Genomic DNA, 24,448 nt, shown 5'->3' with positions numbered 1-24,448 from the left:
AATGTTCTTTCAACTTAGGAATCAGACGCTCGTCATTTGTTTGCTTAACCTTCGCGACTGCCTCGTCGCAAATTATCAGGTTTCCTTTTCTTTCTTCTTCATCGTGGATTTCAGTACGATCAGCTGCGAACTCCGTACACTATTTGCGGGCGTTTTTTGACATTCTTGCACGGCTCGCCATACACTTTCGTTAATTGGTGATAAAATTCAATCGCCTTAACCAGGGCCGTAACTTGTGGGGAGGCAAAAGAGGCAACTGCCCCCCGGAGAAGCTCCCCGCTGTTCGAGCAAGGCCTATTTTAAGACAAGATTTTCTTATTCCATATACGATACTAACATGAAATTATAAATGAAGCATCAAACAGGTTCACATCATTACATAAACACAACAGCATACAAAAGGTAGTAAATAAAACAAAAATGAGTCGTAGGCCCATTTCAGTGAAAGATATCTACTATTAGGGGCCTTAGAAATAATATTTATTCTTATGGCTTTGAGATTTGTCAATATTATTAACTTAATTACTTTGTCATGTATGGAAAGGGCCCAGGGGCGTAACTGACGGCCCCGCAGGCCTTGCCGTGCAGAACGGCCCACAGGCTCTGGAGGGCCCATAAAGAATAAGAGAAAGATGTAAAGAAGGGACCCAAGAGTTAGGAAAATAACTTTTCTAGGGGGCCCTAACACGCGTATTACTGCTTGCCCCTCCAGAAAAAAAATCTAAGTTACGGCGCTGGCTTTTACATCTTTTGCGTGGAAAAATGAGTAACTTCTCACTTGGTGGTAGCACAAAGCAGGAGCTCTGTTACAAACGAATACCAAGCCAAGACTAAGAGTCCCATCTCAGCAAGGTGTGCTGAGACTTATTTAGGAGCAGGGCCGCCCACAGGGGGATGTATGGCGCAAGCTGCGCCATTGAGAAAAATTTTGGGGGGGATTTTACTCTACTTTCGAACTAGCAATTTTACTGTCGGAATAGCATTAAAACACGATTTTGAGAAGCTATTTTCAAAAATTTTCCGGGGTGAACCCCCGTACCCCCTGACTCGATGAATGAAGTACCGCGCAAGTTGCTATATGAAAGGATGGCGCCAAGTTCTGGTGAACAACAGTTACAAACACTAAAGGAATCACTTTCAAATTTAGATTTGAAACTTGCCTATGTTGTCTGTTGAAAATTATAAAGTAGTTTGACATAATTGTGAGCTAGTGGTAACCATACAGACAACAGCCAAGTTTCAAATCTAAATTTGAAGTGAGCCAGCGAGTGTTTGTAACTGTTGTCCACCAGAACTTGGCGCCTATTTTTGTGATTTCAATTCTTTTTAAGGCCACTCGTACTTGGCTCTTTTACAGGAATGTTTTTTGTTGGATATCACTTCTTTTTGTAGGCTAATTTCGAGGATAACATTTTCTTTTGGTATCAAACTCAATAACTTGTAACTTGCGTCTTACTTTTCATGTACAAGGGAATTATATCAATATTTTGTAAAGAAAAAAATAATACTACTAATTGTAAAAAAAGAATACCTGTGCCATATACAGTGTGTAGAAGTTTTTATACCCTTCAATATCCTTATAGAACATATTTAGTATTGTACACTACCAAGGCTACTAATAAAAGTAATGCCATTTTTATAATTACTACTGCCCCTACTACTACTACAAGCATTCTATAATACTAGTACAGGAAATAAAAACAACAACAAAAATAACAATTACTAGTACTATAAAAACTACTGCTACACTGGGCAATTGTTTTTAGAGGACTTGAGTTTTGAGGAGGGAAGAGATTATTAGTTTTGGGGGGGGGAGTGCGCCATCAGCTTTGGGGGGGATGGGCACCCCTGTTTAGCAGTAGGGGAAACAACAAAACGACAATGTTGCCAAGAACCGCACGGACAGTTTACCTTCGTCTCCAGCGCTTTGAACACCTATCATTTGAAATTATCCTCATATTTCACTACACCGTCCAGATTTTCTAGCTTTCCAGCTTTTATTAGTAGTTCTGAAGGCACCAACGGTATTTCAGATTTTGCTTGGGGGAGGACAATGTTCTCCAGCTATATAAGAGTTTCTCACGTTTTTTTATTAGTATATAAGTTATTAAAATATATAATTCCCATACCCGAGGGACAAATGCCTTTCCTTGTGGTCCTCAAATGACACATTTTTTGAAGAATATGGGAAAGTGCTGCTAAGGTAGAACTACTTTTCTCTAAGGAATTTGTTCTTTAAAGAATACATCAAGAAGTCCGATCCTTCCATATGTCCCACAACCAAGGCCCTTCCAGGTTTCCCGCACGAACATTTAAGTATTTTGTATGTTGAGACAGAGAATCGTTAGTCATTTTAGGATTAGAATTAGGAATTAAATTTCTGAGCTTTCGGCAGGTATGGCCACGTTAGCCAATCTCTTATGAGAGATGACATTCCTCGGCAATCACACTGCCCAGAAAATCGGAGAGAAAGAAAGGAATGAGAAAGTAAGGAAGAGACTGGGATCATTAAAATAGTTACCATCTCGACGTTTTTTTGGTGGGAATGAGGAAAATCCAGGAATACCTCACTCAGGAAGGCTGAATTGAAAAAGGTTTTACACTCGGTTCGAAATTGAACTCGGGACCGATTACAACAAAGGCAAGATTATTAGCAACTATGTTACGCGGGGCCACTTTTTGACCTTTTGGTACACTGACATTTTAAGTAAGAACAGGTATTCTTTGTCTTCATGAAAGTCTATAACATTCACGCAAATGATATCGAAATTAGATTTTTTTTCTCTACTATATTTTCCTAGTTTCATGGAGTCTACTTTTTCCTTCTTTTTATTTCGTTTTTCTATTTTTGCAAAGTGTGTCACACAGCAACGAACTGTGGCCTTTCATGTGGAAGTAATGGTAGCTGTATTTAAGTTTTGATCAACAAGTTAATGCTGACAGATATTGCACCATTGTCGTGTTTCTATTCTGGCCAATGCAACTGTCTGAGTGCATAAGAGGAGTCTCAATATCCACAGGTTCTCGATACATTTATTTAAACAAGAAATTACTTCGCTTACACCCTTGCGGCCTTGTGTTTCATTCCGTATGCACATCGTACTTTTATTGTATTTAGCGCTGTGAGCACAAAGTTAAATTCCCATAGCTGACGAAGGTAAAATATTGCATTCATTGGTAGCAGAAAGAAAGGTATTTTTAAAAACTCGAAACAGAAATTTCACATTATCTTTAATCACATCACATGTTTCTCCTTCTTGTTTTCATAAAATACTGAAGCATTGAGTTTGTGAGTTCACAGTTTTGACGAGATTTCTCTTTTTAGTCTAACAGTTCTACAATTTTTTGTTTTAAAGCTCGCCGTAAATATTAACACGCATTAATGTGGTAGGGTGGCCAAAATGATAATTGAAATTGTTCGTGTAATATTTATGAAATCATCGGTATTTCACTTCTGAATCTACTGTTTCTGGAGATATGCCACTTTTCTCTTTATTGTAGATTTTCATAATACAGTAAAACCTGTCTTTAGTGGAATCGAACGGGACTCCTAAAAATTTCTGTTAAAGATTGGTTTCCGATTAGCCAAGGTAGCCAATGCATGAATATAATAAACATACTAAGATAAAATAATATGATTTACGTTCCTTAGTCAATTTACAATATTTCAACTAAGAGTTAATACACGTAAAATCTATAATGAACAGGAAAAACACTGTACGCATGTTAACTTTATTTTCCTCATAGTCAAGAGCATTTTCTGTGGACGTTACTGCATGGGCTGCTCGCCATTCCACAAACAGTTTAACCTGAGAAGCTTCACTAAATATACCAGTGTCATTTTGGCGTAATGCAAATTGTTACCAGAACCTTACATTGTTCTTCTGAATACAATATTTCTCTTCTTCCTCTATCTCTTCTTCTCCTTTCAGAGATTCCATATAATTCTTAATTAAGGCATCTGTATCTGTCATGTATGTTTCGGTTTGCACATCACTGTCTGTTTTGCTGACAACGTAGTGTATTATATATATGTATCTTATCTCTCAGTTGATGTCTAAAAACTTTCTAAACTCTCAATCCGGAATTTGATTTTTTTTTTTTCGTTTGAAGGCTTGTTTTGATTTCCACTATATACATAACATAACACTTTAGATAATGAAAGTAATTTAGTACGTCTTTCACCATTATATACAAGGGACCATGAAATGTTTATGTTTAAGACAAGTTTCCGTTTAATAAAGGGTTCATTGAAGGGAGGGTTTACTGTACTTAATTCTGCACAATAATATATTTTATTACTTTGATTTCGTCCATAATGATGTATTTTATACGGTTGAGATCGCATGTGATTTTTCTTCCTTTCCCGCTGTTTTTGCGTACAGTATATTGTACGGGGCCTATTGGAATGGTAACTTCTTTTACGGTACAATTTTCTTTTATTGACGTTAAAGTTGTAAGGTGTTTAACTCTTCCTTTACTAATACAATGAAGAGCGTAGAATGTTGCACATACAATATGAACACTAATTTTTGGCATAGTTTTGTGCCGGTGTGTGTGAGGCCAGGTTCAAGGACATCATTTCGTCTTCACTGATTACGTTAAAGCACCTTCTTCTGCATTTACTGCTAAACCCTGTTTTTCTTGCATATACTTTTCCTTTCAAACTCACACCTTCTCCGGAATTGAGTACTCTCTCAGTAACTTTGCTTCCAATTTTCAACTTTTTTACGCTTCTTCCTGCACACCGTTTGGACCACTGCCATTTGAAATACTACAACTATTGTCTATACTGAGACCTATATTTTTAAACTGGTAACAATCCTGCATAAACTAAAATTGATGAGAAGACTGCTCAGCTTTTTACGTTTATCAAGTGAAAATTGTCGTACTTGAGAATAATAACAGAATTTATACCACTAGATTATACTACCTTAATGCTGGTTGATGATATAAGCACAGTATTAGTGCTCCTACGTACAGAAATTTAAGTGGCAATTCTCGCTTGACGGTAAGCTAGAATCACCACCTTTACAAAATAAATTTGTGGAGAACAAAAGGTGTGTTAACCGTTAGTGCTGGTTAATGTCATAAGCACAACGATAGTGCTCATACGTACGGAAAGTTATTAACGTATTAAAGAAGTGTTTCTGGCATGAAGTTAAATGGTAGATGAATATACGCTAGATGAACCAGTCTCTCTCTATTTCTGACGATTCGTTAAAGATGTGTATGGTCTGGTATTGTCAACATGACATATGATATCATTTCTGTTCATCAGTTCCGATCGTTTTTTTTTTTATTGCTAGTTTCACTCGTGCTAATTGTCGACAGTAAGGAGCTGCATCTAACGTTGTGCCATTTGACAGTAGCTGTGATTCACAATGATCTTCCGATCCCACCAAATGCATAATATAACTTTTCTGGGCGTCAGTCTGGGATTTGTCACAAACTGTCGAATTTCTTCTCGCTTTAACCACGATTGTTTTCGTACAATTTTACCTTACGTTAACCAGTTTTCATCACTTGAGATCAACCACTTCAGACATGGCTCAAGTTCGTTACGTTTCAATACATATTTGCAGTTGGATGTTGGATGGAGTAAACTTTTTACAGATAGATCATGTGGCTGCCAAACATCAAGATTCATTTTTGTAGCCAGCTCTCTCGAAACGGTTTGACACTGTTTGGTGATGAATGTTTAGGCCATTGGCGATGACTTGACTGCTTACATGCCAGTCTTCTTCGCCTTTTGTCAGAATATTATCCACTTTTTCTTTGAATGGTTGACCACAACGAGAGCATCTTGAACAACGAAATTTCCAGAAAGAAAGCAACTTAACCATTCTTTGGTTGTTGCTTTTGATGACATGTCTTGCCCATAAACAGTTCAAGTTTCTTCACGGGACGGGGCAGCATTTGCAAACATTATCCATATAAAAGTGTAAGGTGTAGCGCAGTTTTGCAGAAAGTTTGCTCATCTTAACAGAGGCGTATCCACCGGGTGGTCCCCTGGGCGCAAACCCGCCAAAGCTTCCTAACTCAACATAGATTTATACACTTTGTCAATAAAACTATTACTTGTTTAATAAGGAAATGCTTGATGTAGCATGAAAATTTGATCTTCCATTTCATCTGTACTATTTCTCTTATAAAAACAATCTAGTTCTATGATTTTTTAAACTGAAAATATAGGTGAATTACTTAACGCCTCTTTGGGTGCAGAATAATAATACCCGTTCCATACTATATAGACGTAGTGGCTTGTAGTATTGGACTACACCCACCTCCAAGGCTTTGGCCCTCTCAACAAAGATTTCTGTGTGCGCACCTGCATCTTACGTCTGATTGTAAGAATTCCAGTACATCTTGTGTATCTACTACATTCAACTGCTAGCTGTCGACGTTTAGCCTGACCCGTTATGACTCATATATTCTTAGATTTTGGATAATAACTCCTTCTCGTGACCAAATGAAATTATAGATTACCTAATATTTAACATCTCTTATCACTTCTACTATATGAAAAATCAACATTAAAAGCGGAAACGTCAGATTTCTCTTCTGCTAACAATAAAAGGATTGAAGACGAGATTAAATCAATTCTTGGGACAGAAAAGTCATATGAAAAACAATTCCAGGCTATCTATTACCGGTTTTACTCTATAGGAAACAATATCTAAACCTTAAGTTGAAATGAATTTCAACCAGTTGTGGAACTAGTACAAAGATAAGGCGCAGAAGGGTTCTATTCGTGAGATGCTAAATCCATTTTAAAAGCAAAAGTTTGAAGCTATCTCTTACTGTTCTGGCCCTGATACCTGTTTCCTGATAGACGGTGGGACGGACGGACATAGTCGTTCCATCAGATTTCTTATACTAATGCATAGCATAGTTTGGAAGTCTAATGGTATGGATCGCTGCACTAAACTTTTCACTTTCATTCCTTAAATTAAATGACGTCATGCTACAGTTATTTATGAAATTATTATTTATTTATGAAACATGAACAAAATTGTAATAGGCATTTTCGGTAAACTTCGAAAACTCACTCTCAAGAATAAACTACCCCTGGTGTATTTTTCATTAAAAAAAATTACTTGTACCATACTGTAAGGGTGTTATTGTAATATTCATTTATTAAACATGAACAAGAATCGCCGAAGCAGTTTCTTCAGAGAATGGTCCGAGAACAACTTTTCCTCAAGAATTATCTACTACTTTTTGAACTTTGTCAGGGACACATGTTTAAGGTGGTTAATAAAATGGTCATAAAATACGAGGGCAATTCGGTAAGAAAGAAAACGACGCCGTTTGGTTATCAATGGCATACAGATACAGAACTCTTATTAAACATATTAGAAAAGTACAACATTACATTACTTTTCAACATATTCACTATTCAAATTGAGGCACTTGTCATAAGGTTTGAAATTCCTTCTGCAAAACAATCTCCCGCCTGGAATGAAGCCACCCGCTAACGGCATTGTGAAGGGTGTTGTCATTGTTTAAACGGTACCACGCGAGCCACTGTTTCATGCCCTGAAGAAGTGCAACCGAGTTTATTGCTTGCACTAGTTCATTGCTGACTACAGATAAACGCCTACTTCTTGTCGCATCGTACACGTCAATTTGTCTATCTTTAAACATGTGACACCATTCACGTAAGACACCTTCACTCATCACGTTTGGTCCATAAACACCACATACTTCGCAATGAATCGCAGATGCCGAAAGTTTTTTTTCGCATTAAGAAATCGTACAACCGCACGCACTTGGCGGGGTTTTCTATTGAAACGTTCATTTTCAATTGTTATAGCGGACGAGCGAACTGCAACACAACCTCCTTCCACAGCTCACTGTTTATTGAACTACTGCACATAGTGCCACAGGGCTGATGTCGCTCTTCCGGGTCATTTTTCACACATGCGCAAACGGAGGGATTTCTTTTCGTATTGCCCTCGTATAAACAAAATTTGTTCAGCAGTTTTTGAGAACATTGTCCGAAAATAATTCAAAATAACTTACGCGAGTTATAAGGTAAGTTACTTGTAATTAAGTAGTATTTACTTATGAAATGTGAATAAAATCACTTTGAGCAATGTTTCAGAAAATTGTCTGAAAGAATTTGCCCCAAGGATTAACTACCCCTTGTTGATCTTTTTGAGGTTAATGTAACATTATAGGGTTGATAATGAGATATTTACTTATGAAATAGGAATAAAATTGCTTGCTTCGTATTCCAGAAAACTTTTCAAAAAAGTCTCACCGCAAGAGCAAATTGTCCCGTGAACTCTTTCTGTTTGAAAAATCACTTACAGCACATTCTAATGGTTGTAATTTTATTTGCACATTGATATGTAAAACTTAAGGACGAAATAGATCAAGTAACAAAAAATATTGAGTAATCGGTGGAAATGAATAAAAGTTACCAGAGGTCTCCCACGCCCGTAGTGTGTTGCCAGAGGTCTCCCACGCGTGCGAAGGGAGCAAAACGTTGCATAGCAAGAAGTATGCGTGACCGTAGCATCAAATAGATTTGCTTTGTCCAGTGTTTCCAACTTGGGGAAAAGTCGCTAAATCTAGGAGATTCGAATTCAAGATAGCGACAAAAATAAATATGTTTCTGATTGACGATTATTTCTGGTAATTTTTTAATGACGATTTGACAATTTAGTTGCAAATCTAGCTAATTTTGTACTACGAACAACTTGTCCTGTAATCAAGCACTTTAGATCAAGTTTTCTCTTTTAATCAGCGTATGCGACAAGGAGTTGGGTACGTATACAAGTTGATCACCGCTCCACAATACTGACTTGTTTTATGTTACCCTATACCCGTTAATGCGAAAAAAAATCAAATCTTATTGTAGATAATGCTGATTTGTAGATCTTCCTTTAAAAGGCACAATTATTACAACGCATTACCAATAGACCATTATCACTCATCTCATTATTATCCTCTTCCTTAGCCTCGGAGCATAAACGTCGGACATTAAAGAAATACAAACACAGAAAACAGGAAACGAACCCCAATTCCATAGTTGGTTATGTTCAGTAGACAAAAAACATGACTAGAGTATATTGTGTGTAGTAGTAGTAGTAGTATGTAGTAGCAATAGTATTAGTACTACTAATAGTAGTAGTAATAATAGTAAACCTTGATATTGTTGAAAATGTAAGCCATATAAGTTACATTTGAAAACTTAAAACTGAACATAGACAAGGAATTTCACGAATAATTTTCTAGCAACTTTTTACCCCAAATTGGAGTCTTTTTATCGCCTGCTTAGCGACTTTTTGTGACAGTATTGTGGCAACACCTCCCAGTAAGAAACAGTTGAATGAAAGCTAAGAGACAATGTATGCCAATCAGGGACCTGTTACGATGTATTGTGGTGGTATTACTCACAACAGGTCCAGAGACATTTGGATGACGTCACACGGGGAAGAACCATTGGGAAAGTGGAAGAAAGACGTCCCTAGTAGCAAGAAAGCTTTCGGCCAGTTGACGCATGCTTGGCTTTTGGCTTTCTATGCTTGCACTTAAAACGCATGCTTTCATACAATCTGTCTTTTGTTGTACTTGCAAGCGATGCTTTAGACCCTTCGCAGAGTGTCATAGCATAACTGGTCGTTCACTGGCTGTTGACTTGACTTGTAAAATACTTGCGTCAAGATTGAATGGAACACTGAATGCGAGATTGCCCCCATGTAACTTAGTTACTGGAATCCAGTTTGCGGCATGCTTGCACGTTTTCCAACCAAGCTCGATGCAATCTTGGTTCACTTGCAATTCAAGCTTACAGCAAGTGGTTTGTAAGTTGTCTCTGCTATTAGGGGGGTAATGTGCGATGAATGTGCACCAGAAATTTAGTATTGCCCACAGCATTGTTACACATGCATGAGTTGCATTTTCATGAACCACAATCACATTCAACCAAGCCGCGAAAAATCACTACATTGTGCAACAGGCATAAAAGGTAGTTTAACAAAAACTGGATTTTTCTTTAAGAATTACCACATTTTCTTCTCCCTTATCGTCGCTCAAAAGTAAAAGGATAAATGTTTTATTTACTTTCTTCCTGTGCTTCTAACATCTTGAAAGCATGTTGTTTATATCCGATTAATATTGTATTTTCTAAATGTAAAGAAACATTATTTAAAAATGTTCCTTTCTATATATAGAGCTACATAAAGAAAATAATGAACGTACATATAACGTTGCGTGGGTAACACGAGAGTAATATCCAACATCGCTTATCTCAATGCAAAAGTTAAATTGTTATCCTCTTGAAAATGCAGGGCTTCATTCAATTCAATAATTAACTAGTTAAAGCCAGAACAAAAGGAAAAAGGAACGCGTTGTCATATCAGTGTTATCACGCAATTAAATCTTCTATATCATGAGAGAGTGACCGCCAATAGCTGGGTGAGACTGATAATTGCCTATTGTTGGCAAAACCTAACCAAAGAACGTACGAATCAAAAACTCATAATTTCATTCCGGCTCTATTGAATTATCAGTTGGTCTCTAATATCGATTTATTAACTCGCTCTGTTTCACATTCACAACAAATGTTTAAAAATTGATGTTAGCTTGGTTTATTTTTAAAACATATTCAACTTTTTCGTAGCTTTTTACTTTTAATTATCTTTCCCTTTCTGTACACTAGATTTTTTCAAGGACATTCTTTCGACAGCTCTTCTCTGGCTAACAGTTTAGCATTACTGTCTTAAATGCGAGAATCTTGGGTCTGATTCCTAGTGTGACAGACAGCACTTCTACTAAAAGAAAAAGTGAAATGAAATCTTTAAGCTTTATATCCCACGATTATTTCGTTCCGTGCTGAACACAGTATAATTACCCGCATTTAAAAGGGTACGTGATCTTTTCTTTAATGCCTACGCGTCTGAATGGATAATAAACAGGGCCGGATTAAGCGGGGACTTAACGGTTATAGCCCCGAGACTCCAGGTGGAAATGGGTCTTTACTCTAATCAAAAATCTCAACTGCCTATCTAAAAATAATCATAAACACAATCATCATCATAAAATAAAATATGACTAAAAATATGAAACATGTTCACTTAACTTTTCTATTGCACTTTCACAGAAATGTATTAAGTGGAATCAGCAGGGACCACATATTTTTTCTAGCCTCGGGCCTCCAGATGGGTTAATCCAGCTCTGATAATAAAGCAGTAAGTTAGTTTCTGGAAGCACGGTGGCTCGATATATGCCACTCACCTCTAGTGTGAGGAGCTCAATGTTCGAGTATATATGAGTATATCGTGCACAACATTGTTTCTGTAGGTATTCTTGAATTTCACCCCCTCTTTCCACATTATCGTTCGGCTATTAGCTTCGATGCTAAAACGGTAAGTTACACTCAAAAAATAGAAAGGGAGTATAAGATCGGAGGTACTTGTATCCTTTCTGAAATTTAGGGGCGAGCCAACAAACCCATTACCAAATTTGGAGGGATGGTCCTATGTACCCCTTTGGCGAAATAGGCTATGTGTATCTCAGTATTACTTTGGTATTCTGAAATCGAGTATTGCAATTCGTAATCCATACTTTATAAAATGAAATCTTTTAGTTTTAAGTCCCACTCTTATACTGATTAGGCTAAAGGAGACGGTGATGAGAAATGAATGGAACGCTGGAATGAAGAAAGTCGGAGGAAACAGAAGACCTCGAGAAAACCCACGCACACGGTGTTTGACGAGGTGTAACACATCTCATGAATTTGTTCTTCGTCCACAACCTTTGCTGTAGTGTTAACTACGTGTTTCTGGTATTAGTTTTTTAACACACCGTCCATTTACACCGTTGAATCTACACCATCCGCCCTAAATATACATTCAAATTTCTCATTGAAATTAGGTATGGGAAGGTAGAATTTCCAGAACACCGATTTGCCATAAGACATGTTAGAAAGCGAGAATGATAAATGAGTACATAAAATAAATTGTGGCGCGCCAGTTCATGTTCTATAACGAGGATTATAGCATCAAATTGTAAATAATATTTTGTTGCCTCTAAACACAAATGGCTAGAAATTAACAACTCAAAACGCTGAATTGGCCAAAATTATACATAGCAAATTGGCAAACTACATTTTTACTAGCTAAATACCCTGTAAAAATTTGCTAGATTTAACCATAAAATAGCTAATTTGGCAACAATGATCGTAGAAGAACTGCAATCTTTATTGCAGTGCAGATTTTCTGTATTGCATTTGGAGGAATAGAGCCTCGTCAGCTTAGATTGTGCTACTTAGTACGTACGTTCCGTACAGACTTGCTGCTATTGTCCGGATCAAACTTCTTGACATTTGGCGAGAGCCAGTGAAGTAAGAGTTATGTTGCCGGATTTCATTTCCTTTCGTGTAGCAGTATAACGTGAAATGTTTGTTTCGTGAAACACAGATGCGAGAACAAATTTCACAACAATTTTTAAAGAGGGAGTTTGACTACGGGCCTATGATATAAAGTACTCTCCAACTACCTTCATAAAAATTGTTGCGTGAGTACCTTAGGATTCTAAAACATGTATTTTTGGATAGAGCACATACTAGTTCCTAAGTGAATTCTTGATCCGACTACTGTAGGTCCCATAGTTTTGGAGCTATGGACCTTTAAAATTCATTTTTTCATATTTTCGGCAGCCTACAACACGTAAACGATAGGGTTTTCGCCCTATGTTTATTGGAACTTTTTTGTTTGTTTTACTCTCAGAAATCATTTCTCTGCTTTTGTACAACGAATTTAGCGCCATACTGTATATAGGATAATTATTTATCTGCAAAAGTATTTATATGCGTAAAATCAAGCCTATTGTCATTGCCTACTTAGACTCCTGGATTTGCAGCAACCTTTGCCTTAAAAGCTAAAGTTTGTATTATTTTAAGCTATATGAGGGAAGGTTTATTATTCTTTAGAAAACTTGTAAACAATTGATAAATTATCTACTGAAGGTTAATTACAATCAGGGATGTACGCAGGGGTGGATCCTAGAGATTTAGATCCCTCAAATCCAAACTTTCCTGTAAATTTAGTCTAATCTTACGGATAATTTTACAAATTTTAATACAATTTATCCTCATATTGAATTTGGACCCAGCAAAAAGGTTCGGATTTTTCCTGTGTATACGTTTTTAGTGACAGTACCACACTAAGTTGGCAGGAAGTACAAGAAAAGCCACAAGTTGAATGTATGGTTGCAGAAAGGATTAACAGCGATCGATCATTATTTATTATTAATTAAAGCATTTTAGTGCATTTTTAATATTCGCACGACATCACAAAGTGACTGAAATCATAACATGACGCATCCATGTGCCACAGTTTAATCTTTGCTTTCATTTTCTACTTACTCCAGTTGACCAAGATAAAACCAAGAAGTAGCACAAGGTTTTATTAAAGTGTAATATATAAGAAAAACATGTCTATGTATTGATCATGATCAATAAAATAAGCAGTGCATCTTTGATATGTGCATTTTCAATTAATAGACTGATTGGACTTCAACTTCTTTTTCAGCTCCGAGGCGATATGAGACAGGGCAGTGAAATCCAAACCACTAATCGGGTTTGTGCTGGAGGCAAGCACTCCACCATAACCAAAGTCTTTACCAAAGTGACTATATGGTTAGCATATACGTGTTTGGCGCGGGAGACACGTTTCAATTCCTGATAAAAATTCCGAATCCCACGTTAAGGTGTAGGCCAACGTCTCATATAGCCTTGCTACTGACACATAAGCTAAACTCAAATCCAATAGTAGCCAAATAACTTAGCCACTTGACCAAGAAGCTGAATATATTCAAATGCCATGAATGCTTAAATGCGTTGTTGTATCTTGTCAAGCATTTTCGGCTTTCTAATTCTTGATTTTATTAAAGTAACCTGTCACTAATGTCAAAAGTGTATTTATGGATTGGTTTGACAATGTGTGTTAACAATAATAATCTCGATATTGATTTCTTCCAAGTAATAATGTAAACCTTGTAACCTAATGTGCAATTACGAATTACTAATCTATTTAAACTATATCGTGTAAATGAATGATGGTTTCAAGTGGTGACACTAGGAGAAAATTTTGCCTCCGGAGCAAAGAAATCACCCGATGTATTTCTCAGTTCGGGCTCAACTTTGGTCACCTATATTTTCACAGTACTAGTTTCCAAGGACGCTGATCCTGGGGGGCCGAGGGGGCCCAGCCCCCCCAAAGTTCATGTGGCCTCCTTATTGTATTTATAAATACACAATATTTGGCATAATTTGAGCACAATTCGTCTTAAAATGTTAATATATAAATCTTCTGGATCTCAATGCCCCCACCCACCAAATTTACAGAGAAATCGGCGCCCTTGTTACTTTCATCCACTGTTCGAGTTCCTGTTCAGTTGAAAGCTTCTGAAATCATAACTGATTCTATGTGCTAAAGAAAGAGAGAAAGAAAAAAAACAAATAATTTCTTAATTCTCCTCCAATCAAGAATTTGAACAGAAAAATTCTAGTGTTTTGAGAAACATCAGCAATCTCATGTTTGTACTCTAAATGGCCACGCACTTGGTAGTTCTCTGAAAACCATGTATATTCATTAATCAAACTTTAGTTAAAGATCACTGATGTTTCCTACTCAAACTTGTCATTACTTTCTCCAATCAATCAAAATGGAAGAGTCCTTCCTTCATGAACTCTCGTCCCAACGTCATATTCTGACGACAGCCCAGATGTTAAGATACTGATTTCGTTTGGTTAAGATGCATGAGGGTATTTTTTTCTCCGTATTTGCAATTATTATATATTGCGAGTAAGAACAATAAAAATTTTATGTGTTATTTATTATGTTTTATGTGTTATTTCAGGACATAATTCATTCTCGAAAAGAAATATACAATTACTATGAAGGAGCGGAAACAATGTTAGTTTGTAGAAATCTTTTGGGAAGTAGAGAGCACGGTAGCACAGTGGTAGAGCGTTTCCCTTCTGGTGGGTGGGGTCTCTGGTTCGATTTCCGAACAAGTAAGTTTGTGGTGGACAGCATCGTGTAATTGGGTTTTCTCGGGGTTACCTCCCAAATTTTCATTCCACCAATTTTTTCATCATTTACTTGCCTTAATCATCCGTCTCTCTTACCCTAAATTGTATAGTCGTGGCACGATAAACTCAAAGATTTCATTTCATATTATCTTATTTTCGCAACTGTTTTAGAATAGAAATCATTTTTATTAATTACAAAGGGAGATTAATCTTCAACTACCAGTCAATTTTATGTTAAAGTTATAATATTGGTGATAGTTAAATTATACGTTAAATGGTGCTTTCTAATGGTTATTTCTTTTAAATAGTAAAAGTACGTATTTCACTTAATTAATTTATAGATTAACATATTTCGCGTACACAAAACATATTAGCATATTTCGCTTAGGCACAATTAAAAGATTAACCGTGCAACTGAAATTAAATCTGAATAGCTTATTTTAACATGCAGGTTGCAACGTGTGTCTTATGTGGTTGCATAAACCTGAAATGTTTATTAGGTCTTTATATCATTTGTACACTGTTTTCATATGCATAGCCTTTCTTACTCACATGTCAGGTGGCTGCCAGAGTGAATTTTAATCTAGCAGCTAGGAGGGTCTTGTTGGAAGTTTGAGAGCCAGAAGATTTATTTGTTTTACCGAGTTGTACTATCTTTAGTGTTTAACAAAAATCGATCATATGTTCGGAATCATGGTCATTACTGCACAATTGCCTCCATCTCGAATAGTCCTTTTGTACTCCCTAAATTTTCTGTGATCGTTTTAAATAGCTCAAGCTGTAATTGTCACAATTTTATCGATTCCAGGTATAACTCGTTCGATTTGCAATAGCATAGGCTTTTAGCTGAAGTTATTCACTTGTTAGTAGTACATACAAAAGGAAGTAAAGGAGGGAAAGTTTGGAAATTTCCCTCAATATTTTCCCTTTTACCAATTTTTGCCACTTAGATAGACCGCTGGGTTTCAGGCGAAAAAGAAAAATTACGTCCACTTTCTGTTATGTGGTAAATATATACTGAAAGTTTTGTCTTGATTGATTCACTAGCAGAGGAATAACAAAATATTTTTCATTTAATAATTTTGGTCGGTTTACAATCTGGATTTAGTGGAAGTACCTGTGTCACATAAAAACACCTCTAGCTCAGATTGTAATTGACGCCGAGATACAAATAATAAAATGTTTTATAATTCTTTTAATTACTTTTAATTAGATGTAATATATAAGGTGAACTAATGTAACAAATGCCATTATAACTTATAACAAGGAGGTGTAAGGAGAAAAAATATAAAATTCAAATGAAATATTTTCCTGGATATTTTCTTTTAATGATGTGGAAACACCAAAAGATAGAAATGGAACTACATGCCACTTTGATCTTAGAAATTCACTAAACATTAATACCCAATTTTTAATTCACAAGTAAAGACAAAAATAAAATTCCTTAAAATTTAATATTTTATAACTAAGAAATGTGCTCTAAATTTGATCGGTACAATTTGGAGCATTCTCAAACAATTTGTTATTTTTTTTATATAACATTGCACAAATATCTGATAAACTGACACTTTCATGCCACGTTTACACACATGTTCTTCACTTTACATTTACAGAATAGACAACACAGTAGTTGTTTCACTCTGTAAGGGCAAACATCAACTTTTGCACATTTCTTGCACGTAGAAGGGGAGACAAATTCAGATTTCAAATATGCAATTATTATTATAAACTTAAAATATCCTGCTTCTCTCTTCTGTGTAACCGTACTCTAATGGATTCAGTGGTTGGGTTTTATCCAGCACAGTCATCCATATGTAGCACTGAAGATATGCACGCTGTATATGAAAGACTATCGTCGATTATGGTGGACATAGTTGAGAAAAGTTTATAGGTTTTGCTTTGTAGTATTGTTCAAATCGTACTATATCAGTTTTTTTATGAACCACGTACTTTTGTGATAAAAAGCTTGTCATTTTGTATCATTCCTTCATCCAAGGGAGCAACTCCAAAATTACTCAACAATGTTCCTGACGTCGTTGCTGTTTTAAGTTCCACAAGTTTTGCCCCAACCTTACTTTTGATATCACAATCAGTTAGACTGCAAACAGCAGGAGAAATATATAAAAGAGTGTCGTCAATGTTCTCCGTGATTTTGTAAAGTGGTGTGTACCTCATAGATGTTTGTGTGTCTTTGATAATCTACATTTTTATAACTTTTTGAGATGGTATAGTGCAGAAATCATAATATCTGTATCTACTGAGGCAATCATAACTCTTTGAATGGAGTTTCGACCATGTGTTGGATGTGTTTCATGATTCTATTATCAGCTTCGTCATATTGACAGTAAAGATCTTGTACCAAATTAATAGATCGTTCTTGTAATTTCAGGCATAGCTTTGCGTTATGTTTGTTACCTACTCCCAAATATAAAGATTTTGCGCAATTTCTTTGATCGAGAATCCACTCAATGAAGACTTCTTGCAAACGTGGTTTGTTCTGGCTTGAACCACAAAAAGTATCCATGTTGAGAATAAGGGGTGAATCTGGTTTACTAGTGATTAAATCACTAAGATTTTTGTCCCCTCAGCCGCTCCCAGTTTTTGATACTTTTCTCTATATACAAATCAAACAACCTTCGGAGTGTTTTAAAACCATCTTACACAAGTAGCCAAAATAGTCTCCAAACGTTTTATACATGAACTGAGACTTATAGACTTTTCGCGCGTGCACCATAGTCAACCACCATTGCTATTCTCGTTTTCTGCGTTGGTAGATGAGTAACTATATCTATATCATTCTTATTTAAAAAATGTTTTCCAAGGTCTTTGTTAAGTTGTGCTTTGTTTTCTTTAAGAACCCATCATCTGTTAGATAATACGATGTAAGCTCGTATTTTAGTAGTGCATCAATATCGAAATTTCTTGAACATGCTATCTCTATAAACCGAATAGCATTTTTTTGTTTCTTGGAGCGCCAACTCAGCTGCAGATACTGTTTCTTTGTCTTTGGGAATTGTTTATGTATGGGATCTAGAATACGTATGGATTTCTCAATCAGTCTTTCTTGAATGAAGTTCTCGTAGCTAGTATGTCCTTTTTCTTGTATAGAGAATAAGTACTCAGCTATTACTTGTCCAATTTATGTTCCAGTTAAAATGTTAGAAATTCCGCAACTATCAACTTTCGAGAAGGGATTTCCTCGCTCAAGCATAAGAGTTGACATCTCTGAAATATTTGCTGCTCTTGAATTGTTAAAGACTTCGAAAACTCGTGATGAAGAGTATATTCATCGTCTTCATTAAGGTCACAAAACTGTGTCAAAAAGTATGTTATGTTTTCTCTCTCATGTTTGGAAAGATCGTGTTCTGTCAGGGCTTCGTTTCGTCCGGTTACTCCGATCCAGATCCCTTTGCTGGTTTATTGTAGTTTGCTCTAGTGCTTAACCCAACGCAAATCTGCTAAATCAATTGTCACTATGTTGAACTGTGAAATGACCGTTCTTAAACTCATTATAGACCACAGAATGTTCTTGTTCCAGTTTTGAGCAATCGTAGTAATATAGAGTACAGCACCGTGCATTTTTTTCTGTCAAATGTGAAGAAAAGTGGCAAATACTCTCTTAGTCTGCACACATGCAAGTCCCAGTTATTTTCTTTGTCGGCTCGAATTAAGTCTTGAAAAACAAGAGCCAGTGTGGAGACAAACTATACCCAATAAGCAAACATTTCACTTCTTTGTGGTCCACTTTCTCGAAATTTCACAAAGTTCATTCTGATGGCACTCAGGTTTATGACAGCACATTTAGTTTCTTTAGATAAACTTTGTTCTTCATACTCTGGTAACTGTATGCGTTTAACTGTTGAAAACAATTCGGAATACTTGGTTATATTAATCTGTACCGTGAACACCTTTCACTCCAGTGTTTCCATTACTTCACTAAGCATTCCCTTTGCCCTTACTCCCCTGCTATAGTGGTTTCGTTTGGAAGCACTTTCAACATTGTATTGACCCAGGTTTCGAGTCTGAACAAAAATACAAAAGCTCCACTGCCCTTGAGCATAGATCAATATATGCAAGCACGATCTTAGATCAAAAATCAAGAGATACGTTGGAATTTTTTTTCGGACTGAAGAAGCTGGATTTCTTTACCTATATGATACACTACTTCGTCACTGCGAATGCGACGAAGCTGATAATAGAATCATGAAACACATCCAACACATGGTCGAAACTCCATTGAAAGTGGCACAGTAGATACAGGTGTTATGATTTACGCACTATATCATTTCAAAAAGTTATTAAAAAAATATAGCCAGAAAGAACTGTAGATTGTCAAAGACACACGATCATCTATGAGGTAGGTACATACCACTTCACAAAATCACGGACAACTTGGACGACACTCTTTTATATGTTTTTCCTGCTGTTCACAGTCTAACTGATTGTGATATCAAAAGTAAGGTTGGGACAAAACTTGTGGAACACAAAACAGCAACGACATCAGGAACACTGTTGAGTAATTTTGGAGTTGGTCCCTTTTATGAACTAATGATACTAAATGCAAAGCTTTTTATCGCAAAAGTAAGTGGCTTACCAAAAACAAACTGTGATGTGGTACGATTTGATCAATACTACAAAGCAAAACATGAGAACACAATTTGCTGTAAAACTGGGCGAAATTGCGATGTTTCCCATCACTGTTCTTAACACTTTCCCTGGCGTCGGCGCGTTAACACGCCGGCGACATTCCAACCTTTCCCTGGCGTCGGCGTGTTTTCACGCTTTGAGATTGTGTTAGATTTATTTGGGTCTGGCAACATTGCAAAACAGCAGACTTCGGCTGTGCGTACATAATACACTTCGTAAATGTTGTTACTTATGTGTAAGCGTTAAGTGTCTTACTTTATGTGTGTGTAGGCAGACTGATTCATTGTTGAAGTAATGTTATCAGTTGATTTGCAATGGCTGCTCGACGCAAGAAAGAGGTGATTCCAGTTGATAAACTTTCAGAAGTAATAAATGAACTCTGTGTAGATGATGTTAGTGGCGACGAATCGATGATACCAGAACTGGAAGACAGCAGTGATGATGATGCATGGGAGGAGAAAATTGTGTGTTAAAATGATGAAAATATGACTGACATTGATTCCGAAAGTAATTTGCGCACACAAACGCCAAATACTTCATCTTCATGGGAGAAGAGTTGATAGTGTACCACATATTGTTGATTTCAGTGGGGATTCCGGGATCAAAATGGACGTGAAAAACAAAAGCAGTCCTTTGTCGTATATGAAGTTCTTCGATGATAGTATGGTAAACTACATTACCATGGAAACAAATCAGTATGCTCATCAGTATCTGGATACTCATGATCTGTCTCCCCAGTCTCAGGACCGTAACTATAAAGATGTAACAGCTAGGGAAATGTGGAAGTGTTTGGGAATAGTTTTTATGACTGGAATTGATCAACGACCGGAAATTGAAGACTATTGGTCAACCAGAGCATGCTTTTATACTCCCTGGTATGGTCATTACGTCGTTTCCAGCAAATATCAAAATTTTTATATTTTGCCGCCAATGCTAAACCAAAGATTATACAATGCTAAACAGATTATACAAAGTTCGATATATTCTAGACCATCTGGTGAATAATCCAGGATAGGGGAAAGGATTATATAGAATAGAGGAAAGGGATGGTTAATAATATGTGATGTTGTTCCTCACCAAAATGTATGAATCATATTCATTTATTTTGATGTATGTTGGTATAATACAATAAAAACGTGCACAGACAGAAAAACCCAAAATTGTCTGCCAGGACACGGATGTTTCACTGTATGCGCATTGCCAGGGAAAGTGTTAAAAGATCTCTTTGTTATTGTTCACTAAAAGAAAAGTATTCGAGCTACAAATAATATGAGTACAATGACATGTTTCTTCACTGTATTCCAGACCTAAAATTGTTTTCAGGTTTGTTGCAGCAGTGAACGGGTTTGCTGCGTTAGCTTCAATAATCGAATCATTTTTGTTCTTCCATTGTTATTTACAGTCTACTCAGTTTCGCTTCAGTTTGGATCCCTCTTCCCCTTCTGCTTCGAATCGTTCAATATCTTAGCTGTTTTAATATCCATGCTTATGACTCGAGCAACTTGCTTTTTAGGCATTCTAGCTTCCCATTTGCAATTAGTTTTTCTTTAGGCAAATTGCCTACCATCTTAGGTTTGTTTTCTTTTTATAAAAGCAATTTGCCATAGACAACAAACAGTTCTTTTTAAGATCATTCTGGCAATGCTCTTGCAGTGTTCGTAGGTTTCCGTAAGAAAATTTCCCTCGACGGACACAAAATTTTCCCTTTTCTTACCAAATTTGTTCTAGTTTGTTGAATGTCCAATTCCTATGACAAATATTATGCGATAAAATTAATATATCTATATTAAAGAAAGTGACAACTACACTATTCAAAGAATATAAGAGATAGTAATGTTTCCACACAAATTGTAATGAAATTAAAAAGAAAAATACATAATTTGTTTCCGATGTCCGTTGTTAATTTGTGAAAGAGCAGGCACGTAGCCAGGATTTCGTGAAGGGGGGGGGGTCCGTGACATGAAATACTGTGGTCGTCACAAAAGGGGCTCGATCACTCTAAACTATTTTACTGGAACATATATTGGTTCGTTTAGCCAGGATTTCGTAACGGGGGGGGGGTGACATGAAATTCTGAAGGCCCAGGAGCTCGATCAATCTAAACTACTTTACTATCAACATATATTGGTTTGTTAGGACAATAAAATGAGGATATGTTGGCAAGTATTTTAATAACAAACTATGAAGAAATTTCGAGCAAAATAATAAAAAAAAGTATTGAAAAAGATTTTGCAATATTTACGTCCTTCTCCTGTTTATTCAAACATAACAATTTTCCTTTCGTTATGACCTCAATTATTATAAAAAGTACATACTGAATACTGTCTTGTAAACTATCTTCTAATATAAATAAAATAAAGAGTTTGTGTGTCTGTCTGTTTGCGGCCTGGGGACCAGACGAGTGGACCGAGAGTTACCAAATTTTGGTCAGGGGTGCCTTGGCCCAGGCCCCAGATCAAGACGAAGCGTTTTTTTTTTCAAATTTCGAAACAATGGGGTCTCAGGGGAGCGTTTACCGGAACTGGCTTGGGAACCAGACAAATTGACCGAGAGTTACCAAATTTTAGTCACGAATACCGTGGTTCAGGCTCAAGACCAGAGTTAAACGTTTTTGTCGAAATTCGAACCAGGGGGGTCTCAGGGGGGCGTTTACCGGGACATGTAAAAGTAGTAGAAAATGATCGATATTTATTTATTTATTAATTTAACAATCACCAGATACAGCGCAGAGGCCATTTTACATTGAATATCCAACAACATTAACAATGGAAAGGATTTGGGAAGGTATCGGCCAGGGCCTGTTTAGTAGGTGCCATCCCGTCATTTGCCTGGTAGGACTGAGGGAAACCCTGGAAAACCTCAGTCAGGATGGTAGGCAGCGGGATTCGAAGCCACGACCTCCCGAATGCGAAGCCAACGCTCTACCACTTGAGCTATTAGTGTCGAATTCATATTTTCGCGGTCGCTGAAATCAATGGTGAAACTCCAATCGCATTAACTTCCAAATTCACGCTATTCGGCTCCGGACCGGGGGTCACCGGCGGGGGGTGAGATACCAAGACATATAAAAGTAATCCAAAATAACCGATATTAGTGTCGAATCCATAGTTTTCGCGGTCTCTGAAATCAATGGTGACGCTTCCATTAGCGATGACTTGCAAGTATGCGGGCCGGAAGTCAGCGGGGGGTGGATACCAAGACATGTAAAATATAGCCCAAAATGACCGATATTAGTATCAAATCCATAGTTTTCGCGGTCGCTGAGATCAATGGTGATACTCCCACAGGCGTTGACTTCCAAATACAGCCCCTGTGCAAAGCATGTGTATATTCAACTAGTTTTACAATATATGCGTTCCTTTCTCTGTTGAATCAAATGCTAACAGAACTTACTTTCAACATATTTTTTTGTTTTTATTATTCCGTCAACTACTGTCGGTTCCAAATGACAGGTTAAAGGAGCAACAGAAAATTGTTCTTGAAATAACATGTTTGATACTGCAAGGATGCGATGACGGAAAGTTATGATTAAAAATCTCCACGCTGTTACACAACGGCACTTATGCTTTCGGAAGCTTGAAATCTCCCTGACTAGTAGCAGGAATTCTGAGAATTCCATAACTTTTCTTGAAATTTCAAATTCCCTGACTCTTCCAGAATACCTCGCTTACCTCGCCACCATATTGCAAGTAATACAAATCTTCTCATAAGAAAGAGTAAGCAAAAGCTTCCTGTAGTTTTCTTTTTAATTTTTAACGCTGATCCTTCTTTTTGTCATTTCATTTTGTTTTATCCTTCCTTAATTATTTCATTTCTGGTCTCGAAGGGGGGGGGGGGTCCGGACCCCCCGGACCCCCCCCCCTTGGCTACGTGCCTGGAAAGAGTAATCAAATATTCAAACCAAATGCCATTTAGTAAGCATGAAAAGAAATAACGATGTCTCCTATTTTGATTATATCTCATTTCAAATTTCACATATACAATCTAATATTGTTCTCCTGCAAAGTTCTAGATGCGAAGTTTACATTTCGAAAGTACTAAAATCACTGAAAGTTTTTGTACAAGGATTATTATGATCTCCCGCAAACTACGCTAAGTAAATTTCTGCTTCTTTTACCTTGTCTTTATGAGCTTTTTTCTAATTTATTTTCAAGACAAGAATTCAGAGAGAGTGTATTTTTCATTACTACTAGATTTTGTAAATACTTTTTGCCTTAAAATATTTTTCTATTTCGCTTTCTCCGCAACATGACGTCACGCTAGATGCAAAACACAGTTTTCACTATTGTCCTTTACTTGCTCAAGGCGCCATTGAATTTTTCATTATCCAACTACTCTGCTTTGAATCGTTCTTTATAAAATCGTTTTTTACAGTCTCCTGTGGGTTTTTTTAATCTTTCGGGATGTTGCCCGGCTTCTTCCGCTTCTTCTAACGTAAGATGTACTGGAACCAGCAATTGCTTCATTGAAGAAAAATCGATTTACTGGCACATTTCTAATACTAATAACAAAACATAAAATTTTCAATATATCAAAGTTCCGGTTCTACTATCGACAATTAGACGCGCGCGACTTTTGACTTCAAGTATGGCTGTTCTCTTCCCCAATACTCGGGTGTCTAATATAAGCGTTTATTTATAACTAACTTTTACCTTATCAACATTTCACGTTTAGGGCATGGATTACCTAATCATTCACTAACATTACCATACTCTTCTGCCACACACTGAACTTGTAAATGTGCCTCAC

This window comes from Thermobia domestica, chromosome 5 (genome assembly GCF_964235325.1).
Source record: "Thermobia domestica chromosome 5, izTheDome1.hap1.1, whole genome shotgun sequence".
NCBI classification, from domain to species: domain Eukaryota; kingdom Metazoa; phylum Arthropoda; class Insecta; order Zygentoma; family Lepismatidae; genus Thermobia; species Thermobia domestica.
This window is presented reverse-complemented; position numbering follows the sequence as displayed.